Raw genomic sequence first — 22,055 nt, 5'->3', positions numbered from 1 at the left:
ATCTATCTATCTATCTATCTATCTATCTATCTATCTATCTATCTATCTATCATTTATCACCCCTCTCTTTTCCTCCTATTGCTCCTCCTCCTCCCTTGATGCCAAAATATAAATAGACCTACTCTACCATGTCCTATCACCATGATGTTATCTCTGCCTCACAGAAAAAACATGGAGCCAGCTGACCACTATCTTAACCATTTGAAATCATGAGCCAAAATAAATTCTTTCTCCTTAAAGTTGTTTGCGTCAGAAATTTTTTTTTCTGTAGTGACAAAGGACTGAAAAAATATTACTTATTTTTTCTACCATTATCAAAAGAAAATTTTAGAAAAATGTTTATTTGGGCTTGTGGTTCCAAAGGGATAAGAGTCCATTATGATGGGAAGAGAGAGTCAGCAGCAGGAATGGTGGCAGGACCAGGAAGCTGAAAAATCAGTCACACCCTCGGTGCTATCATGGAGCAGGAAGGCCAAACTGGAAATATGGCAGGGCTACACACTCTTGGTGATGCATTTCCTCCAACTGCTTTGCGGAAGCCTATGCTACTTCCCTATACAGGACTACCAACTGGGAACAGACTATAGATATACCCTCTGCTGCGGGAGACATATCCTCAAACCATCACACAAACCTGTGAAAATGTGTGCTGGGACAATCCCTTCCAGTGCTCCGTAATTTAACAGTGTCCTGCATGCATGGAAATGGAGAGTAGGAATGACCATTATTTCCCAATAAGTTATTTTGTCATGTGAGCAAAGATTATTTTTTCTTTTGTTTGAAAATTTTGTTTTAAATAATGGAGTACTTCTTTTGCCAGTAGTGTTCAATATTTTTTCAGTGATTGATATTTATGTGTATATGTACATATATGTTCTACTCACACAACAATTCATTTAAAAATCTCATAGCAAGTTAAGAAATTTTTCATTTTAATAATCACATTATAATTTCAGCACCAGGATTTAAATGAAGGCACATGACTTGTTTCTTTAGTTATTTTAAGTCTAAAATGGAAAGTATCTGTAAATGTATGATTTCAGTGCTGTCACAGAGGTTTATTTATAATTTATTGTTAATGATTTAAAAATATTTTTTTTCATATTATACCCAATTATATTTCATGCTGCATTCCCTGTTAAATAATTTCTACATGTTTCTTGTTAAATTCTTTCTTGTAAATACTTGAAGTTTCCAAGAGTAACTGCAGAGAAATAAATGTTTTTATTCTTATTTGTGATTCAACCACATGATTTTTTCTGTTTCTCTCTCTCTCTTAAAAGCAAATTTTCCTTTCTAATTTGATGCTCTGAGACTTATGCATTTGTTCTTATTAGAGAATTTCCTAGATAAAATTACTGTTACACATTGTTCTTCCCATGGAAGAAGTGGGTTCAGTGGCTCCTCTTCACTTTTACCTACCCTCCAAAGAAGGACTTCTGGAATTGTCAGTGTTTCCAGTTTTTATTATATTACACCAACGGGTGGATTCTACAGCCTTTGAGACTGAACTAAAGGGAAATAAATGACCAATCCAAGGGGGAAAACAGAATAATAGCTAAGTTAGCTGAGGCTGGGGAGTAGTGAGCATGGTTCAGTGTGTTTATAGACTCTTAGACGAAAAATGACAACTGCATAAGCTTGCCTAAAGATTTCTTTAAAAAATACTTTTAGCAAATGGGATATGTGAATGTTAGTTTGCAGGAATCCAGTGAGCCTTCGGTAGCTCAATAAAATATATTTCTTTTTATACCTTCACCAGGTTGTGAAAGTGAAGATGGGTCACTCTCACACCATGTGAGCTGTGTGAGGTGCTTTGGTCAGGGCCTAGGTCACAAGTTTGGGCTATTTATGTTTTTTTGGTATTTGTGTAACAGCTTGACTTTTTTTCCAGAAGTAAAAGACAATTTATGTTAAAAACAGGTTTCTATTGTCAGTAATTTCAAAGGAAAGTATGCAGAGGCATGCTATTAACTGGATCGATACATGCAGTAGTGGCCTGTTTTTTGATCTTTACAAAATCATGAGGTTATACAAAATCATGGGAGGTCTTTGGTTTCTACTGTCCACTTGATAGCTTATTTTCTCTATGAAAAAGACAAGGTGTACATATTGTTACTATTGTTTGAGCATTGTTTTTGGGAGTCAAAGAAAATTCCCCTGAAATATTGTCACATAAATAATCATAGGAGAGAAATCAGATCATTCTTCTAATGAACAAATACTTATGAAAGTCTGTCGGCCTGTTAAAATTCACAATTATCTTGAGAAGGAAGAGATCCCAAAGTCACCTCGCAAAGCACCACACAGGGCACGGATGGAAGGCCAGCACGCTGCAGGAGCAAAGGGTAATAAAGCTGAGTGAGGCCAGAATCATGGAGAGCCTCGCAGAGAATGAGTGCTTTTCTAGGAAGAACCAATGGGAGATCAGAACCGGCCACGGATAAAGACCCGCTTACAGTGAAACCACGTGGTGGGGCAGGGCGCAGGCATCAAGGACTCCACGCGAAGTGTGAACGCCTTACAAGTAGTAATTCTGGCCTAGAAATTAGACTTTTAGCTTGAAATAGCGCCTCAGTAATCACAAATCATTTTCACCAAAACTTACTAATACCTACGATCTGGAAACGAAGCAGAGGTTAGACAAACTTGCGAAGGCCGAGCTGTGCTTGGCAGGTGGACTAACAAGCAAACCTATTCCCTTTTACCAGAGGAGAATTACAGGGATGATGCCTCAGTTCTCAACAGACAGCATCAGCGCCAGCTCTGGCAAAGGTTGTTAACTGCCCCCGTGATCTTCAGCGGTGAAATCTCTGAGGTTTGTTATGGTTCCTGAACAGACTGGACTCTTCTATTTCTGGTTATAGTAAAAGGAGCACGTTCTGGCCTATGAAAAGTAGAAAGGTGTGGGTGGCAGTTTCTGGGATGTCCTCTTCAAGGTGAGTTACATCTATGAGGTGATTGCCCAATTAGGAGCGGCAAGGCTTGCGACAGTTTCTTGGAAAGCCAAATACAGTTCACAGCCCAGAACTGCCTACAGCGAACACATAAAATCAAATTCTAGTGTGTGGGGCTGAGGAGATACCGAATGGTTAAGAGCACCTGATGCTTTTCGAGGGGTCCTGGGTTTGGTTCCCAGTACCCGTGTTGGGTGGCTCACAACCGACAGATCTTCATTTCCTGGGAAAAAGACATGCTGCCTTATACATGGGGAAGGAGAGCGGAAGTGGGGAGAGGAGAGAGAATTAGGATGTATGTTGTTATATTATTTAAGCAAATAAAAAGGTAAAACCAAATCATCAAACTAACTCATCAACCAACTTCACTGCAGAGTTTCCAATTGATTATATAGTTCTATGATTCACTTACCCTCAAAGGGCTGACTTTTCTAATTGATAGTTTTATTCCTTTTTGTGATACCTACTTTATAAAAGTGAGTAAGAGAGCCTGTTTGGATTTTCCATGAAAAGCAGGCCAGTGTTTCTAACCCTGGCTCTCCCTAAAATGGGCTGTGGCTTGCATGGACACATACACTGACTCTTCCTGGCTCTAGTGAATCATTTCCCATGATTAATTTATTCAATCCTTCCAACAGCCCTAGAAAGTAGGTACTATTTCCAGCCCTGTTATACATCCCAGGGGCCCCGCACTGTAACTGACTAATGTCCCCCAGCTGGAGAGTAACGGGCTCAGGCCTGAAGCTCAGGCCTCTGATGCACTACTTGGCTAATGGGCACTACACTCACCACCCCACAGGCAAACACTTGTTCCTGAAACTGTGTGTCTTGGCTTCGTGCATGGCGGAAAAGAAACATGCATAATGGGGAAAGGACAAGAGAATAACACGGCACGAGGCAGTCTTGTGGATGTACCCCTCAGTTCTTACATTTTCTTTCTTGTTCTTGGGAAACTTATAGAGTAGGCTTCTATTTTGCCCCCAATGACTGAGTCTTATGTTCTTGAATTCAGAACACATTTATTGTAATCCTGGTTTTCAAGGCCTGACTCGTGGAGCCTGGCCACATTTGGGGCTGTTTGCTGTCAATAATTATCATCTTCTTCATTCCATTTTTCTCGAACTTCTCACTTCAATGATATCTCTCTCTTCCCCCTTTGTGTCCTTCTCTCTGTGTGTGTGTCTCTGTCTCTCTCTTTCTCTCTCTCCTTTCACTCTCAATGCCTTTGAACCTGTGCTCCCATTCTATATCTAGATTACCTTTTGAACGTCCCGTTCGCTGCATTTATTGTCTGTTTTACTTATCAGCCCACTAATAATCCCTGATTGTGTGTCAACTAAAGTGCTGTGCTATGACCAGTTTGGATTATCTCCTACCTTTGTGGAATATTTAAAATAGTGAACAAGCACTATATTAAAAAAAACATAGTTATGATGGTAAACAATGGTTCAAACTAAAAAAAAAAAAAAATACCTAACAAAATTGTGGTGAACATAAAGCAAAGAGGTAATCAACAAACTGAGTGGAGCTTGAACTGTGTTTCACAAGCTGCATGGCCTGCCAGCTCGACCCTGGGGAAGGCCCTTACCATCAATAGAGGGGCTTAGGAATGCATGGAAGCATGACCCTGCACAGCTCAAAGCTTAGGCTAGGGCAAAGGGAATAGCTAGAGGTGAGATGGGAGGAGGAGTTGAGTGGCCCCAGGAAATGCCTTGTGTGCCATGTAGAGGAATTGGGGCTTTGGGGGGATTTCAACCAGCTAGTGAAATGCTGCAGTCTTCCAGGTCCACACCTCAACCTGCCAGCAGCTCAGTGAACACACAGAAGTGATTAATGATCTCTGTGACCACCCAGAAAACATTCCTGGCAGCTGCAAGCCCCAAGATACAGCCAGGAATCTGCTTCTCTGGCAACATTTAGGGCAGAAATATGCCCCCTTTTGTAGAACTCAGCTGCTCCTTTAATCACACCTCTGTCCTGGCCTCCCTACCACAGTATGTGGTGGCTGCCTCCTTCTCTGTGTTATGTTTAATATTAAATGCTAAGATCAATGGATTAAAAGGACATTTCTACTTCTACCATTTTAAGCTAAGACTGAGTGCAAATGTAAAATAATGTGTTGACACACTCTGATTCCTCATAGTGCCAAATACGGAAACGTGCACTTCCCTTGTGAAATAACATCATATTAAAGCAGAAAATAACAATGCACTCTTGAGAATGGGTTTTTGATAGTCTCTTATGCCTTCCTCGTCATCCTTCCTTCTGATTCGGCCTTCTCTTTCTAACCCCAGACATCCAAAGGCTGAAGAATCAAGGCAGACATGTCTGCCAGGCTCACTGGCTCTACCTCCATGAGTACTGAGCTTCATGTATGACATGAAGTTCATGTTCTGACAGTATTGAATGACATAGCATATTAATAACAGAGATTTGTACAGCTAGTCTTCTCATCAGTAGAGGGGCCCTGGCTTCCCATCTGGACACACAGGAAGCACCAAAGTCTAATATTTAGAAGATGGAGGAATTGTGTGGCCCTGAGTACATTACATAACTTTGTGGTATTCTGCTCATTTGGAGACTTTTCAAACCTGGCCTAGGGGATCTAGTTCATGTTTCTTTTTAACATGAGAACAACATTTTCCTCACATTGTACAATGATTAAAATTTCCAGTTCCTCAACTCAGGCCAAAGAAAAAGGATATAAGCAAGAAAATAATGTTCTGGAGACAGGAAAGACAGTTTCTCTGTGTGCAGCAATGCCAAGAAACGCATGTGAAAACATGGACTGTCTCCGTGACTATTTCATTTTTCATGAAGGCAGAGGTGGCTACAAGAAGAAACGCAGTGCTCGCTGGCAGAAGCAGCAGGAGAGGAGATTTCCTGACTGATGGCATCTAGCTCTGAGACACTCTGGATGTCTTCTTGCAGACCAGTAATTGGAAATTAAATATTCCTCATCCAACGGAAGGCACCTGCTTGAAACGTTGTGTTCTATTATTCCTGCTTTCTCCCTTTGATGCCTGATTTTCACATGCTTTGAATAATTCATGAGAATTTCCTTAAAACTTCAGGGGGAAAAAACAGTATATGAGAGCTTGCTACCTAGGAGAAAATTAGCTTATTTCTGAGTTTATAAAGAAACTCAGGATTCTTCTTTTTCTGCACCATAAAACAGATGTCATTAAACATGATTTTAGAGTCAGGAGGCTTTGGCAAAGACCTCACACCCACTGGTAATGAACTGTATGCCTTTGTAAAAATATATTTACTTTTGTGAGTTTCGGTCATACCATCTATGAAAAGGAGAAGAAAGGTGCTTGATATCATTCATGACCTTGTTAGTTAAATATCCCATGATTGTTTATTTTAGGTTAAATATAAATGAACTATATATAAAACCCAGAAATGTAAGGCATTGGCATAAATGAGGGTGAGGGAGCTCAGATTGTGGCTGGCCGGAGGTGCTCTGAGGTCACAGCCTGTGCTAGAAGAGCAACTGTGTACTCAAATGTGAAATCTGAAGCAGAAACAGTTACAAAGGAGCCAGGAGGAGTCTACTAATAAAACACATTTTGGATGAAAAGAGTGCAATGATATCTAATATTTTGCATGTTATTTAATGAAGTTAAATGAAAAATGTAAAAACATGAAGTTTTTTTTATATGAAAGTGTAATAAGTATGACATGATTTACCAGATTAAAGAAGCTTATTCTATTCTTAAATTGTTGAAAGTTTTCTTTTGAAGTAATGAAAAGGTTACAGCTGACATCCGCTTGCAAAGGAAAAGTTAGTTTTCTCCAGTGGCGTCTCCCTGGGGAGATCAGCCACACCTATGGGCAGGCCACCTTGAGCAGTATAAGGCCATACAAAATGAGCTCAATGGTATTTTTATAGCCTTTTTTCTTTTTGGTCTACATATCACTTTGTTTGTCTTACTGGTCATTTGCTTGTATATTATGGTTTTTATTTTGAGTTTTTATAAGTTGTGTGTGTGTGTGTGTTGTTTGTACTTTTTCTTTGTTGTTGATGTTTTAAAATCTGGCCTGTTCCTTATTTTGTTTGTCTATTTGTTTTCCAAAGAGAGGGAGAAGGGAGGTATGACATTGGATGGGTAAGAGGTGGAGATGGTCTGGGAGGACTTGGGGAAGGGAAAACTGTGATCAGATTATATTGTGTAAAAAAAAAAAATCTTTGAATAAAATAATTCAAAAGAAAATGAAAAGTTACAAGTTTAACTATATTTTTTCATCTATTAAAAATGTTCATGAGTTTTTGCCCTTCAAAAAATAAGAATGTGATGAGACAGACACATAGGACGAGGCAACTGACTCCCCTACATTGGGTTAGCGAGATCCTGATAAGAACTTCCCTAGGTCAGATGAAAGGGGAGGAGGTCCTCCTGAATCAGTGGACTTGGAAAGGGGCAGGGAGGAGATGAGGGAGAGAGGGTAGAATTGAGAGGGAATGATACAGCTGGAATACAAAGTTAATAAAATGTAACTAATAATAAAAATTAAAAATTAAAAAACGAAACAGAAAAAAAAAAAACTTCCCTAGGGTCCAAGTATACTCGTAACTCAAAGACCGAGGTCATAGATGGAGCCATGTCTCCACCTTTCAGACTTCTCAATAATGTGTATGTGTATGCATGTATGTATGTGTTTGTACACATATATATTTATTTATATTTATGTTTTTTCAAGACAAGGTTTCTCTGTGTAGCCCTGGTTATCTTGGTTTCACTTTGTAGAGTAGGCTGGCCTCAAACTCATAGAGATCCACCTGCCTCTGCCTCCCTGAGTGCTGGGGTTACAGGCATGTGCCACTATGCCCGGCCCTTCTCAGTAATATCTGATGACAGAGACAGCGTGGACTTTCTGCCTTGAAATATGAAGTCATTGGGGGATGGGAAGTATTATGTATTTAAGATGGCTGCTTGAATAATGAGAAAAATTCTCTAAAGTCTATAATATGGCTTCTATAGAGAGCCAAGGGTTGTTTTAAATGAATTTAAGTAAATTCCTTTTTTAATTGCGTCAAAAAACATTCCTACAGATACAGGAGTTATCAGATTAAGATTGACTTGGTAAAGTACATACGTATGGTGGCTTAGGGCAGCGTTCGTACAATTGTGTGATCTATACCTATCTGTGTTGGGATGTTCCGATGTCTAGAGTAACTTTTCTCGAATAAGTGTTAGAGAAAATGTGGCGTTGCACAACGACTACAAATATCTCTCCACAGGTTATTAACTTTAAGCATGATTTAAATCAGAAAAATCAAAGCAAAAACTAGTACAATGAGACTTAGAGATCTCCAGGTTTACCTTGATTACCAAATACCACAGGCACAAACAGTGCAATTTTACTGCCAAAGGAAACAGGAAGCCAACTCAGCATGTCTCCAATAGAAGAGAGCTTCATCTGGAAATGCTGGAGAATCACATTTCTGTCATTGCACCTTTTAGACCCTTAACCAACTTAAACAAAACCTGAAATGCGCTGTGCTATCTGCAGACCGCATTCCCACCTTTTTCTAGACTGCCTCTACAGAATGCAGCATCCGATGTCTCCAAATTTCCTAGACCCAGATTTCTCAGACCCAGCCTAAGGCAGTCATGCGTTCTGTGAGTTAACTGATAGCCATCACAGTTTAAAGACCACACTGGAAAAACATATTCTACAGTCACGGGGTTAATCTAAGTCCTTTGGCAGGTATCTGTATAACTTTTTATTGAATAGAAATGCACTCCCCACCCCTAGCCTCCTCATACATATGAACAATTATTATCTAATACACACAATTCCAAAACTACCTCACTTGACTTTCTTCTACTTCCCAGATAAAATTAAGAGCAGTAACAATGGGAACCCAAGAGCATTTTTTCCCCTGGGATGTGATAATGACCTGAAACACAATACTTCATGGCCATGTTTTTAGGTGCCAAACTGTATTTCCTGTCCAGGTCTCTGTCACTGATCTGTGTAGATCCACACTGTAATATGCAGCACGGGCAGTGAGCAGTGGTGAAGATAAAAAGCAACATCACTGCAGTAAAAATGATATTTTGGTTGAAGAATGGGAAAAAAAAAGTTGCAGTGTAAATTAGTCACTGATTCATGGTACAGTCAGTGGTTTACCTATTGTTCAGCATTTGTTTGCGATACTTCCATTGGAAAGTGAAGTGGTACCTCAGCTGACCCATCATTGATTGAAAGTTTCCTATTATTAGTGCCTGTCAGCAACTATATGAAGGTGGCAGATTTCTCTGTAGTATTCTTGGTTGTTCGTTTCTTACTAGTACTTATTCATTGGCCTGAACTTTCTGCCCCTTCTGGAACTTTAATTTTTATAAAACATTGGTCAACTGTCAGTTTATATTCAAAAGTTATATTTGTAATTAGCCAATAAAGGAATATTGTTGAGTTGTACTCTTTGAGCCCCTACACATTCAGAGATTACAACTTTATAGCCTCCGATTTTTTTATTCCTTCCATCTCGTTCTTTCTCAACTGTAGTTCTTTTTTCCTTCACAGATGGAAAACAGACAGTTGGGGAAAGTTGCTCATTGTATAAGAAGTGCCTGGCCACTTGGCTAGATCCCAGCGCTGGCTGGATATGATCCAGAAAGGAAGGGGCCTTACTCATATCCATGCCTGCAAAAGCACTGTCCCTGTGCTTTGGAGAGGAGCCCTGAGTGTCCTGAGATTTCCCAGACACTCTCGTTTTAATTTTGGGGGAGTCCAACGTACTTGTTTCAAGTGTAGAATAAAATGTAACTGGGGATATGGGTGCTGTAATACAAAAAAAAGGAAAGGACTGTCTGGCCCAAACTGACTAAAAGCAGAAGCTGCAATTGATGCCACTGGTAAGTTGCTTTCAATTGAGCCCACCTTGAACTGAAGATTGTTCTATCAGTAAAAAATTCTTGATGAATCCTGAATGGGGAAAGAAACAGTAAAATATTTAGATGTTTTATTACAATCTTTCCTCTGAAATCACAAAGATTAGATAATAGAAGATGGATGAGTGTTCTGGCTTCATTTCTCCTGTGATGAAATACCCTGAGTATAAGCTGCACAGGGGAGAAAGAAGATTATTTGTCTCACAAGCCCAGGGTACCATCCATCATTGTGGGGAGTCACAGCCACAGGAGCTTGAGACATCTGGTCACCCCATATCCACAGCCAGGAGGAGACAGAAGAGTGGAAGAGAATGGTCAGCAATGAGGAGCACTGGCTGCCTTTGCCAGCACCAGCACTGTAGCTAACAACTGTAACTACAGTCCCAGAGGATCAGATGCCCTCTTCTGGCCTCCTCAGACACCAGGTTTACACATGGCACACAAATATACATACAGGCAAAACACTCACATGTGTACATTTTTTTAAAAAAGAATAGAGAGAAACAAATGCATGCAAACTGCCTGCTTATTCAACTAAATTTTTATTTTAACTTTTATTCAGGTCAAGGCCTACTCTAGAGCATGGCACCACCCACTGTGGGCTGAGACAACTAACAATTTAGACAATCTACCGTATAGATGCCCACAGACAAACCTGACCCAGATAATGTCCCAGATAATCACCCAGATAATTGAGACTTTTTTTTCCAGATAGTTTTAGGTTGTCAAAAATTTGGCATTTAAAGCCAACTATTATAATTACAAAGTGCTCTCCTCCCAGTCACAAAACATCCCTTGCATGAAATTACTGTTCCCACACCACTTTGTTCAACTAGTGTGTAAGTTCTGAATGCACCATACGTGCAACATTATGGACATATGAGTATGTTAATATAAAGAATTAAAAGGAAGGACATAAACAAAGCCTAGAATCACTAACAAAATATGGATTAAGAAAAAAACATTTTGTAACCATGTGTGTGCAATGGGGGCACACATACTTTGCTTGAAACCAAGAACTCTCTAATTGGACTTAAAACCCACTCAGCAAGAGGGAAACCATGCCCAGTGCTAGTATAGTCAACTATCCATGGCTAGTGAAGTCACAGAAGCTAAACCACCTGGAAACACAGTCAACGACCTAGGGTTAATAAGGTCATGGGCTGTAGAGAAGAATCCACAGCTGTTTAGACATCACTAGACCAGCATAAACCTAACTATAGTCTAGGTATGTCTCCTCACACCCACAGATAAGTATAGTCCTCACACTTTATCAAGGAAAGTCCCTTTTCAACAGACAGAGACCATTTCAGAAAACCACAACTGATGAAAATTCAGAGTTGTGGAGTCCAGTCTACACATACAACTATTGTACCTAAGGCTCAGGGATCATCGTGGAAGAGGAGCAGAAAGATTGCAAGAGCCAGAGAAACAAGAATTTTGCTGTGAGATCATATCTCCTAGGAATGTCAGAAACTATACCTATAAAGTCTCATGACTTTATAACATGACTGCCTAAACATGAGCTGAGCAAGGACAACATCAAACAACATTTTAATGAGGAAGAAATAGAGTTGACAAGGCCTCAGCCCTCCACAAGGAACTACAGGAAGCTAAGGAAATAGTCTCCTCCAGGGCCAACCTCCTGAAGAGACACCGTGTCCAAGGCAATTCTCATCAAGGAAAACATGTAATTGGGGGGGATTTACAGTGTCAGAGGGTTGGTCTGTGATCATGGTGGGGAGGAGCATGGCAACACCCAGATAGGCACGGTACTTGAGCAGTAGCTAAGACTTTACACTCTGACCCGCAGGCAGAGGGCAAGAGAGTGAGAGACAGAGAGACTGAGCCTCACATGGGCCCATCCCCAGGGACACGCTTCCTCCATTAAGACCACACTTTCCAGTCCTCCTCAAACAGTTTATCAGCTGGGGACTACACATGCAAATAGATGAGCCTATGGGGCCGGCCTCATTTAAACCATCATAGTTATATGGACTGAGCAGGTTGTATTTACGTATTTAGGAACACACACACATATTTAGGAATTATAAATGTATGTAGGTATTATATGTATGATGTATGTATGTATGTATGCAACAAAAATAATATAAAAAAGATATCATGAATTTGGAAGAGATCAAAGAAGGTGGTATGGAAGGATTAGGAGGGAGGAGAGGAAAAAGGGACATGATGTGATTATACTGTAATCTCAAAAGATAAAAAACTAATAACAGTTTTTTTAAAAAAAATTGTAGATGGATATGGTGGGGCGTGTCTTTAATTCCAGGATGTGGGAGCAGGAGATCAGAAGTTCAAGGCCATCCTCAGCTATAGAGGCCAACCTGGGCTACATGGGACCCTGTCTCTGAACAAAATAAAATTGACAAAAATGGAGAGTATGCTCAATGGATAATGCAAGACATAAAACCAGACACTACATGGAATAATTTTTTATAGTGCTTATGAAATCAGAAAAATCCAGTCTAAAGCAATAGAGGTTAGAAACCACTGCCTGGACGTGTGTGACTGTGTGTCTGAGCGTCTGATGTGTGTGAAGGAGTGCTCAGAAAGGGACAGAGTCGACCATCGAGGAGTAAGGTGTCATTTGCAAACGTTTGGGCAAAGTACAGATGTTTCACTGTGGGTATCTATGACATAAATGTTCATCTCTGTGAATAATTGCCGGAGTGAGCGTTTAAGATCTGTGCGTTTTGTTAGAAGTAAATTGTACCTGGATGAACTATGTATTTCACTGGAAGGGACAGACTTCTTACTTCAGTCAGCTCCCTCAGGTAAGGACCTGAGGAGAGTGATTCCAGAGCGCCCCAGGAACGTGGAAAGAAGCACTGGTGCTGAGGGACGGGCCAGAAACACAGTTTGACCATCTCTTGGAACCTCATCCTCCGTGAAAGCTTTTCTCCCCAAACCTGCATTTCCTTCCTTCCGTCCGTGCCCCTCCCTCCATTCCTGCTCCAGCCACTGAAATCAAAGATGGGAAGAACATTCCCGAGTGTTGCATGCTATGGTGCTGTGTGGTCAATCAGCCCCTCACTCACCAAGTGCGTTCGGAAACAGCCGCTGAGTGCCACGTGCTACAGGTTCCTACAGGTCTTGGGGATTTAACAGTGAACTAGGCTGACAAATAAATTAGAGAGCAATTCTAATCGAGGAGCAGAGGCATAAGAGCTATAATTTCAGGTAATAGAGATGTAAGGAAAGCAGCAGACAACTCAAGGAGACTTGAGGGGAGGCAGGGGCTTGAGTGAACTTGAGGAAGTATGTGTCGGTTTTCAGGAGGAGGAAAGGAAACTTCTGGACAGGAATGACCTCAACAGTGAGGTTGAATTCGGGTCACAGAGATGAGAAAGATGTAAAGAGGTAGTGGCCCCTGTCTTGGAGACTGTGTGGGTGTGAAGGGCTGATTTTTATCTTGTGGACAATGGAAGCTATCCTATGATTTTATTCAGGGATATATAGGATCTGACTTGTCAGGGGCCTCGGGTTTTATTAGTTCCCTTACTGAGGCAGATTCTGACTTTGTTGCTGAGGCTGGCCTGGAACTCACCATCCTCTCACTGCAGGCTCCTGAGGTCTGGGACTTCAGGAGGAGATCTGGGATCTGGGATCTGGGAGGCATCCTGCTTCAGACTGCTAAGTCTTCAGTGAGAGACTCAAAGCAAGATGTTCTGGCACCACCTTTTAAAGTTTGTCCTTTTTGAGAACAAGGTAAAAGGCTAAAATTCTGTAGAGAAAATATTTACTTGTCCACAGTGGGTCACGTGGTCACTTCTGGACGGGCTGTGGCTACTGTATACACACAGTGCAGGTGCTCCCACTCTAGAAATGCGTTTGGACAAAAGAGTAAATTCCAGAAGAGGGACAAGACTAGACAGATGTCTCCGTGGTTAAGAACACTGGCTGTTCTAGCATAAGACGCAGCTACAATCCCCATCACCCAATGGAAGCTCACAACTGACTGTAACTCCAGTCCCACCCTTGTCTGGCCCCCTCAGGCACTGCATGCACACAGTGCCAGACTCATATGTGGGCAAAACATGCATGCAAATAAAAGGAAATGAAACCAAAAGGGGGGAGGGTGAAAGCTAGAGAATCACAGAAACACTCACTCTACATTTAAAGCTGATTTAAGATTTCAGGGACTTCTTCTCACTGCCGAACAAAAAAGGCGATGCTGACTGGAATCAGGGCGTCAGGAATCCATGCTCTGGAAATTGGAAGTGTGGTCTGCGGCATAGTTTGTGGTTTCTGCCTCTGTCTACAACATCTGCTTCAAAATGCTGATATTTCACTTAATAGTTGAACCAGGTCTGACATCTTCCTTCAGCATAAAGTAGTTGGAATTACTGATGTCTCCAAGTGCAGATAATTCTGCTTTCTTCTTTCACACTTACTGGGGATGGGGAGCACAGCCTGGGTCTCCATTGTTCTCAGTTGCAGCTGCCTCTGGTCATCAGGCTTCTAGAGTATGTGTTATGTGTTGCATCTGCAAAGCACAATGCTTTTATAACAAGCTTTTTATTGTCTGTCCTGCAAACATTAATACTTTAGGAAGATTGGTATCTTTAGATCAATAAAAAGAAAAAGACAGTGACCTTTGACGGGAAGAAAATTTGGGAACATCACGATTAGGGAAAATACTCAAAATTTTTGGTAACATGTCTGGAAGTTTTGAAAGTATTTGGCGGGCTGGAGAGATGATGGCTCGGCCGTTACCATCACTTGCTGCTCCTTGCAGAGAACCTCAGTTCAGTTTCCAGCACCTACATGATCTGTAACTCTGGTTTCAGGGGAGTCGGTATCCTCTTCTGGCTTCTGAAGGTAGCAGGGAACCACACGGTGCACATGCTTACATGCAGCAAAACACCACGCATAAAAACGTGAAAATTCTGATTCTAATATAGGTAAGTGCTTATGGCTTTCCAGGAAAGAAATCTTAAAGGCCTCAGTTCAACCTGAAAGGGGGCTTTGTCATTCTCTGAGGTGAGTGAGAACCAGCTGGACTGAGAAGGACTCACCAGAGACCTTCTCTGGTGAGCCAGTAGCCTTGCTGATTAGGTAAGCCTGCCTCAGCACTCTACAGAATCTATGGGAAGTTGGCAACATCTTTGGGAAGGATTAATGCAGAAGATGGATATGGAACACCAACACACACACTTCTGTACACTGTGGGTAACATAGCAACAAGCCCAGCCCTCGCAAAACTCCATGTCAAGGCTGAGACCCTCAAATTAGAAAGGCGGGGAGCAGAATGTCTCAAATTTCAAATATATATATATATATATATATATATATATTTGAAATAATATATATACATATTAATATATATATATGTATGTATGTATGTCTACACAATAAGCCATCTTGGGGGCTGAACACCAGTCAAATCTTCATAAAACTCAGGGATTCGTTTTCATGGTGTAAAAATTTTCCATCTGTGGTGTCACTTCAGTATAAAAAAGTAATTTAGAGCATTTCTGGAGTTTAGATTTTCAGGCTGGGTTTGTACAATTTCTCTCGGCCCTACACACACATGGAAGGCTGCCCTGAGCCCTCCAAGAATCTCAGCAAGACTTAGACGGCGCCAGAATGTTAAGAACCATTGTCCTTCCACATTTAATTACAGATAAAATTCCGCAGAGGCTAGCTAGGGTACAGCCTCTGTGAATATTCCTGCCCGAGGCGAGAGCGTCGGATCAGTTCCCTGTTCCTGAACAAGTGAGTCAGTCTACACGCAGCTCTTCTGTTCTCCCTTTCCCATTCCAGGTCACCACACGCCAGGCCTGATGGCCGTGAGGTAACAGACCAGACCAGACCACCTGAGCAAGCCACGGGACATGCTGAGCCCCCTACAGCTTGAGTCAGTCTTCAAGGTAGCCAAGCCACAGCTAGCTAGGTAACCCCACCATGCTGTCCACAGACTTTGCCCCCAAAGCTCATTTGTTAACTTCCCCAGTACCAACTTTCTGTGCTTTGTTTTGGAGCCACAAGGAGCAAAGATCTGTATCTTCTGTCTGCCTATGGGTCATGGTGTTGTGTTCACCAGCGTGGGAATCTTCATAACTTGCAGAGCAAACTCACAGGTGTCCTCTGAACTGAGCTTCATGGTCTTTGCTTTATATGCAAGCAAACATCCTCATGCAGTATCTGTCCTCCACACTGATGCTGCTTCAGATCCTGAGCTCAGCATTCCAGTGTCGCTGTTTAACTAATCTCAGTATGTTACAGGCATCTCGGTAATTTTCCTCCATTCATTAAGTCTTTAAATCTCTAAATAGGGAGAAGGTGGGGAGAAGAGGGGGAGGAAGGGATGAGGGGGACGATGTAGGATGGAGTAACGGGAGAGGAGGGAAGAGAGGAGAAGGCTTGGTACTAGTCTTTAATATTGGGGTAAGGTGAACTGACCTAAGATATATTTAAAATATCAGTCTCACTACAAAACTGATAATAAGTCTTTACCAACAATTTTAAGAAGGCTACATATGTTATTTTGACATTTATCATTAAACATGGCTTTACTTTCTTCTATATGAAGCAACGCCAAGACATAAAAGCTGCATGAAAGGTTTCACTACAAGAATGAGCATGTCAGCCATGCAGGAGTGCACTGCATGCACGGCTTACAAACTTGCAGCCTGTTACATACCAAGAAGCTTGGAGCTGGTCCTGATGGAAGGAGGGCCTAAACCATGGAGACAAGCAAATACTGATCATCACGTCTCCACCATGTCAACCAGTGTGCAACCATACACCGCTCCCCTGTGTGTACATCGACAGAGAACCATTCACAGCATCTGAGCATTGATAAACAAACCAAATAATGGTTAAGATCACAGTGTAGACAAATAATAAGGAATAATATGGAAGATATATTGCCATCTTTAGTTGCACTTGGCAAGGGAGTTCAATGTAATGCCTTTGTCTAAAAAGCACACGCAAATAGGGAAACAGAAAGATATACATGCAAATCTGAAAACTGGTCATATTTAAGATAAACGATGAAGAGTTTTGTTGTCTCTATAGATTTTTAAATGTTATGTGTTTGACATGAGTTACTTTTGGAAAGCTTTTAAAATTTTGTTTATTTAGAAATTCCTCCTACAATCAGGGAGAGTGTGTGCTTGGTCCCTGTGCCCCACATCTGACGATGGGGCCCCTGGCTTGGAGCTACAAGGAGCTGGCTTACAGCTGAGCTGGGAGCAACAGCACAGCTATGGTTGGTTGGGTTGCCATGGGCAGGTCTCACCTCCCTGTGGAGTCAGAGGGCTGCCCTGGCCCTGGCTGTCCCTGCAGGATCACTGTGAAAACAGTGTGACCTCATGGTTCTGGGAAAAGAGGCACCACACAGAAGAGCTGCATCATAGAGGAGGTCCAGGATCTCATGTGATGCTGGATCACTTCTTTCTCAAGTCTCTGTTTCCTGCAGTTTGAAAAGCTGCACCTGGTGTTCTTTAATTTGAACAATTTTAAATACTGACCACGCAACTTGGCTTTTTTTCCTCTTTTTCTTTTGCATTTCTTTTTTTTTTCCTTTGACTTTCAACTTTTCATGTCTTATGAAATAGAGAAATTCCTGTAATTTTGATTTTTCAGAAAGTTCTAGTAAAAGTTTTCCAATCACTTTTAAACACCATTATCTACCCAGTCATATGTATGAGCACTAGGTGGAATGGGTAAGCCTCAAGGACTGACACAAACCAGTACAGAATGGGGGAACTCCCATTCCTTTGCGCTTCAGTCCCCCTTCTAATGTCTGTGTTATACACAGGGAAACAGTAGTAGGAAAGGTCAGTCTCCAGGAGGGCAGCCCGGACAGCCTATCCCTGCTCCAGCGGATGGCGCATAGTGTCAGCATTAAGTGGACTTGCTGAGTTTACAAAGAGGACATAAATTTAGGAGAGAGCATGGCAGGACAGGGGAGGGGAGGGAAGTGGGGGAATAGAGAGCAGGTTTGGCCAAAATCCATTACATGAATGTACGGATTATTTAAAATAGATTTACTTATTTATTCACTTTACATCCCAAATGATGCCCCCTCTGTCCTCTCCTCCCAGTCCTACACTCCCACCCTCCCCTCCTTCCCCCACCTTCTTCTCAGAGGAGGGGATTTCTTTTTTTAATTAAATTTTTATTTTTATATTAATTACAGTTTATTCACTTTGTATCCCAGCTGTAGCACCCTCATTCCCTCCCAATCGCACCCTCAATACCTCATCTCGTCCCATGCCCCTCTCCAAGTCCACTGATAGGGGAGGTTCTCCTTCCCTTCCATCTGACACCAGCTTATCAGGTCTCATCAGGACTGACTGCATTGTCCTCCTCTGTGGCCTGGCAAGGCTGCTCCCCCATGGGGGGGGGGTGTCAAAGAGCCAGCAACTGAGTTCATGTCAGAGACCATCCCTGTTCCCCTTACTAGGGAACCCACTTGGACACTGAGTTGCCATGGGCTACATCTGAACATGGGTTCTAGGTTATATCCATAAATGGTCTTTGCTTGGAGTATCAGTCTCAGAAAAGATCCCTGGGCCCAGATATTCTAGTTCTGTTGCTCTCCTTGTGGAACACCTGTTCCCTCCAGGTCTTTCTATCTCCCCCTTCTTTCATAAGATTCCCTGCACTCTGCCCAAAGTTTGGCTATGAGTCTCAGCATCTGCTTTGATACCTTGCTGGGTAGAGTCTTTCTGAGGCCCTCTGTGGTAGACTTCTGTCCTATTCCTTGTTTTCTCCCTCTTCCAATGTCCATCCCGTTTGCCATTCTGAATGAGGATTGAGCATCTTACCTAGGATCCTCCTTCTTGCTTAGCTTCTTTAGGTATGCAGATTTTAGTATGTTTTTCCTATATTATATGTCTAATATTCACTTATAAATGAGTATATACCATGTGTGTCTTTCTGCTTCTGGGTTACCTCACTCAGAATTATCTTTTCTAGATCCCAGCATTTTGCCCTCAAATTTCATGATTTCCTTGTTTTTAATTGCTGAGTAGTATTCCATTGTATAAATATACCACAATTTCTGTGTCCATCTCTCCATTGAGTGACATCTGGATTTGTTACCAGATTCTGGATATTAGTAATAAAGTTGCTATGAACATGGTTGAGCAAATGTCCTTGTTGTGCACTTGAGCATATTTTGGAAATGTGCCTAGGAGTGGTATAGCTGGATCTTGAGGAAGCACTATTCCTAATTGTCTGAGAAAGTGCTAGATTGATTTCCAAAGTGGTTGTACAAGCTTACATTCCCACCAGCAGTGGAGGAGGGTTCCCCTTTCTCCACATCCTATCCAGCATGTGTTGTCACTTGAGTTTTTTATCTTGGCTATTCTAATGGGTGTAAGGTGAAATCTCAGGGTCGTTTTGATTTGCATTTCCCTGATGACTCTAGACACTGAGCATTTCTTTAAGTGTTTCTCTGCCATTCTATATTCCTCTACAGAAAATTATCTTTTTAGCCCTGTATCCCATCTTTTAATTGAATTACTTGATTTGTTGCTTTTTAACTTGAGTTCTTTATATATTCTGGATATTAGCCAGATATAGGTTTAGTAAAGATCCTTTCCCAGTCTGTAGGCTGTTGTTTTGTTCTGATGACAGTGTCCTTTGTTTTACAGAAGCTTTTCAGTTTCATGAAGTCCAAAGCTGTACTACAGGGCAATAGTAATAAAAACTTCATGGTAGTGGTACAGAAACAGAATGGTGGATCAGTGGAATCGAAGAGAAGACCCAGACATAAACCCACACACTTATGGATACGTGATATTTGACAAAGAAGCCAAAACCATACAATAGGAAAAAAGACAGCATCTTCAACAAATGGTGCTGGTCTAATTGGATGTCTACATGTAGAAAAATGCAAATAGATCCATACTTATCACCCTGCACAAAACTGAAGTCCAAGTGGATCAATGAGCTGAACAGAAGACCAGACACACACTAAACGTGTTAGAAGAAAAAGTGGGGAACAGCCTTGAACTCATTGGCACAGGAGACAAGTTCCTGAACAGAAAACGAACAGCACAGGCTCTAAGATCAACAATCAATAAATGGGACCGCATGAAACTGAAAAGCTTCTGTATCCACATCGTTGCTCCCCAAATAACTTCAATGAGAACAATTAATCTGAAAGTATTTCTAAGTATTAATTGGTAAGACAGGGTCACCAGTACAACCCTGAATGCTCTTGTGTACTTCCTTGGGGTTACATTGCCAGAATGTCTCTATTTTCTCTTCCAGGGGTCAAATCAAGCAGTCAGTCAAGAATGTGCCTTTCAGAAAGTGCTAGGGAAAACTATGGACCTGGTAGGGAAAATGAGCAGCTCTTAAAAACAAAAAACAAACAAACAAAAAACTCCAGTGTTGCCATCCAGCCAGTTCCACAGACAAAAGCAATTAATTGAACCTTAACTGTAAGATGGGGAACTTGTGGCATGGCATAAATTAGAGCCATGGTGAAGTTGCCTTCAGAAGTTAAGACACAACCCCCACACGCGCTCCCGCGTGCATGAACTACACAGGGCTTCTGAAACAGTGAAATCAGCTCTCCCTGTGAGAGTCCTGGCTTGATGGCATGGATAGTTAAATCACAAAGAATGGAGAATACTGAACCAGCCAGCAGAGGCCATGAGGCAGCAGGGTGTGGAGGAAGAGGATTTGAACAATTAGGAGTGAGGAAAGGAGGTTACAGATCTAAACCACCCTGTCTCGTTTCTCTAAAGCACTTTAAAGTTTATCAGCAAAAACTATCTCTCTGCCTGCTTTTTCACACAGCAATTATAGCAATTTCTTAATCTCAGGAGTATACTGGCATTTTTGAAGGCAATAAAACCTGTTCTAGAATTATGTTATAGGCTTGCAGAACACTTCTGCTAAGCCTTCCTAAAAATGCCATCTCATGAATTTCCTATTTTGGAGATGTTATCATATCCCACATATGTGACATAATTAAAGAGGGCAGGGATTTCAAATAAGTTCATTTCTGTTGAAGACAAAATAAAAGCTATGCTACATACAGATCACAAGGTAGGCACAGAAGTAGGCTTGTTCCAGTTCTTTCTGTTGGGATCAGAGCCATAATGTTCTGAGAGGCAGGAAAAGAAATATGATCTGGCATCTGAGTGGGGACAAATAAATCTGGTGGTTTCTCTAAGCAAGGGGTGAGGAGACGGCTCAGAAACCTGTTTCGTGTGACTGTGGTGAGATAGATCAGGGCAATTTAATTGGTACCAAGATTGGAATGGTTGCACAAAATTATCCCCCTGGGCTTGTTTCACTGCTGAGATATTGTAGATTTATACTTGGCTCAGTAAAGCTTCCTGGAAAGACCCATTTCTACCCTGAGCACAAAGTCTAAAAGGAGCCTACAATGAGGCAACTTTTTACATACTTGCCATTTGAATTAAACACACACACACACACACACACACACACACACACCTACAGACTTTGCTAATTGGATGCAAATTCTGCAAAACCATTCATGCTAGGATCTCATTTCAGTCAGCTACCAAAATGCATCATTATCTAAAAATAAAACAGAAAGGAGGCTATAAAGGCATTGCACTCTCTCAGGAAGACTGATGGATCTCTGAAGGTGAGCTGGCTCTGTCTGCCGAGTCGTCTGCCATGCAGATCAGCAGAAACTGTGGAGTGATGTGGAAACTAAATGAAATCTAGATTACCATGACAGGCTCTGCCAGTCACATTTCTGTTCCTTGTCAGGACATCATCCATGGTGGATGCTGACAGTAAGCAGCAAGATGATTAAAAAGGGGGCACCAATGCTCTTACCTACAAGAAATGGGGAGGAAGTCAGAGAAGCGGATCAGCTTGTGCAGGCCAGCATGGGAAGGGGACACAGCGAGGACCAAGCCCTCCCAAGACCTGTGAAAGATGGTCTAAGCAGCACTTTTCAAATATCTATATACCTATGGTAAAGGACATTCTTTAAAGTTAAAATCTATACTTTTGTAATGGTGCATTTAAAAAAGAATTAGCAAAAACTGAAATGAAATACCAGTAATATATACCATAGAGACTCAAAATGCGATAGGATCAGACATGAAAGACAAACTTACCCCTTGTATTTGCCATAAATGTAGATGCGTGTGTGGATGGGGAGAAAGTAGCATGTTAGAATGTCTGCCTTGCAAGCATGAGCCCTGAGTTTGAA

The sequence above is a fragment of the Psammomys obesus genome, unplaced genomic scaffold (genome assembly GCF_907164565.1).
Source record: "Psammomys obesus unplaced genomic scaffold, mPsaObe1.curated_primary_1811, whole genome shotgun sequence".
NCBI classification, from domain to species: domain Eukaryota; kingdom Metazoa; phylum Chordata; class Mammalia; order Rodentia; family Muridae; genus Psammomys; species Psammomys obesus.
Note: the sequence above shows the minus strand (reverse complement) of the source record.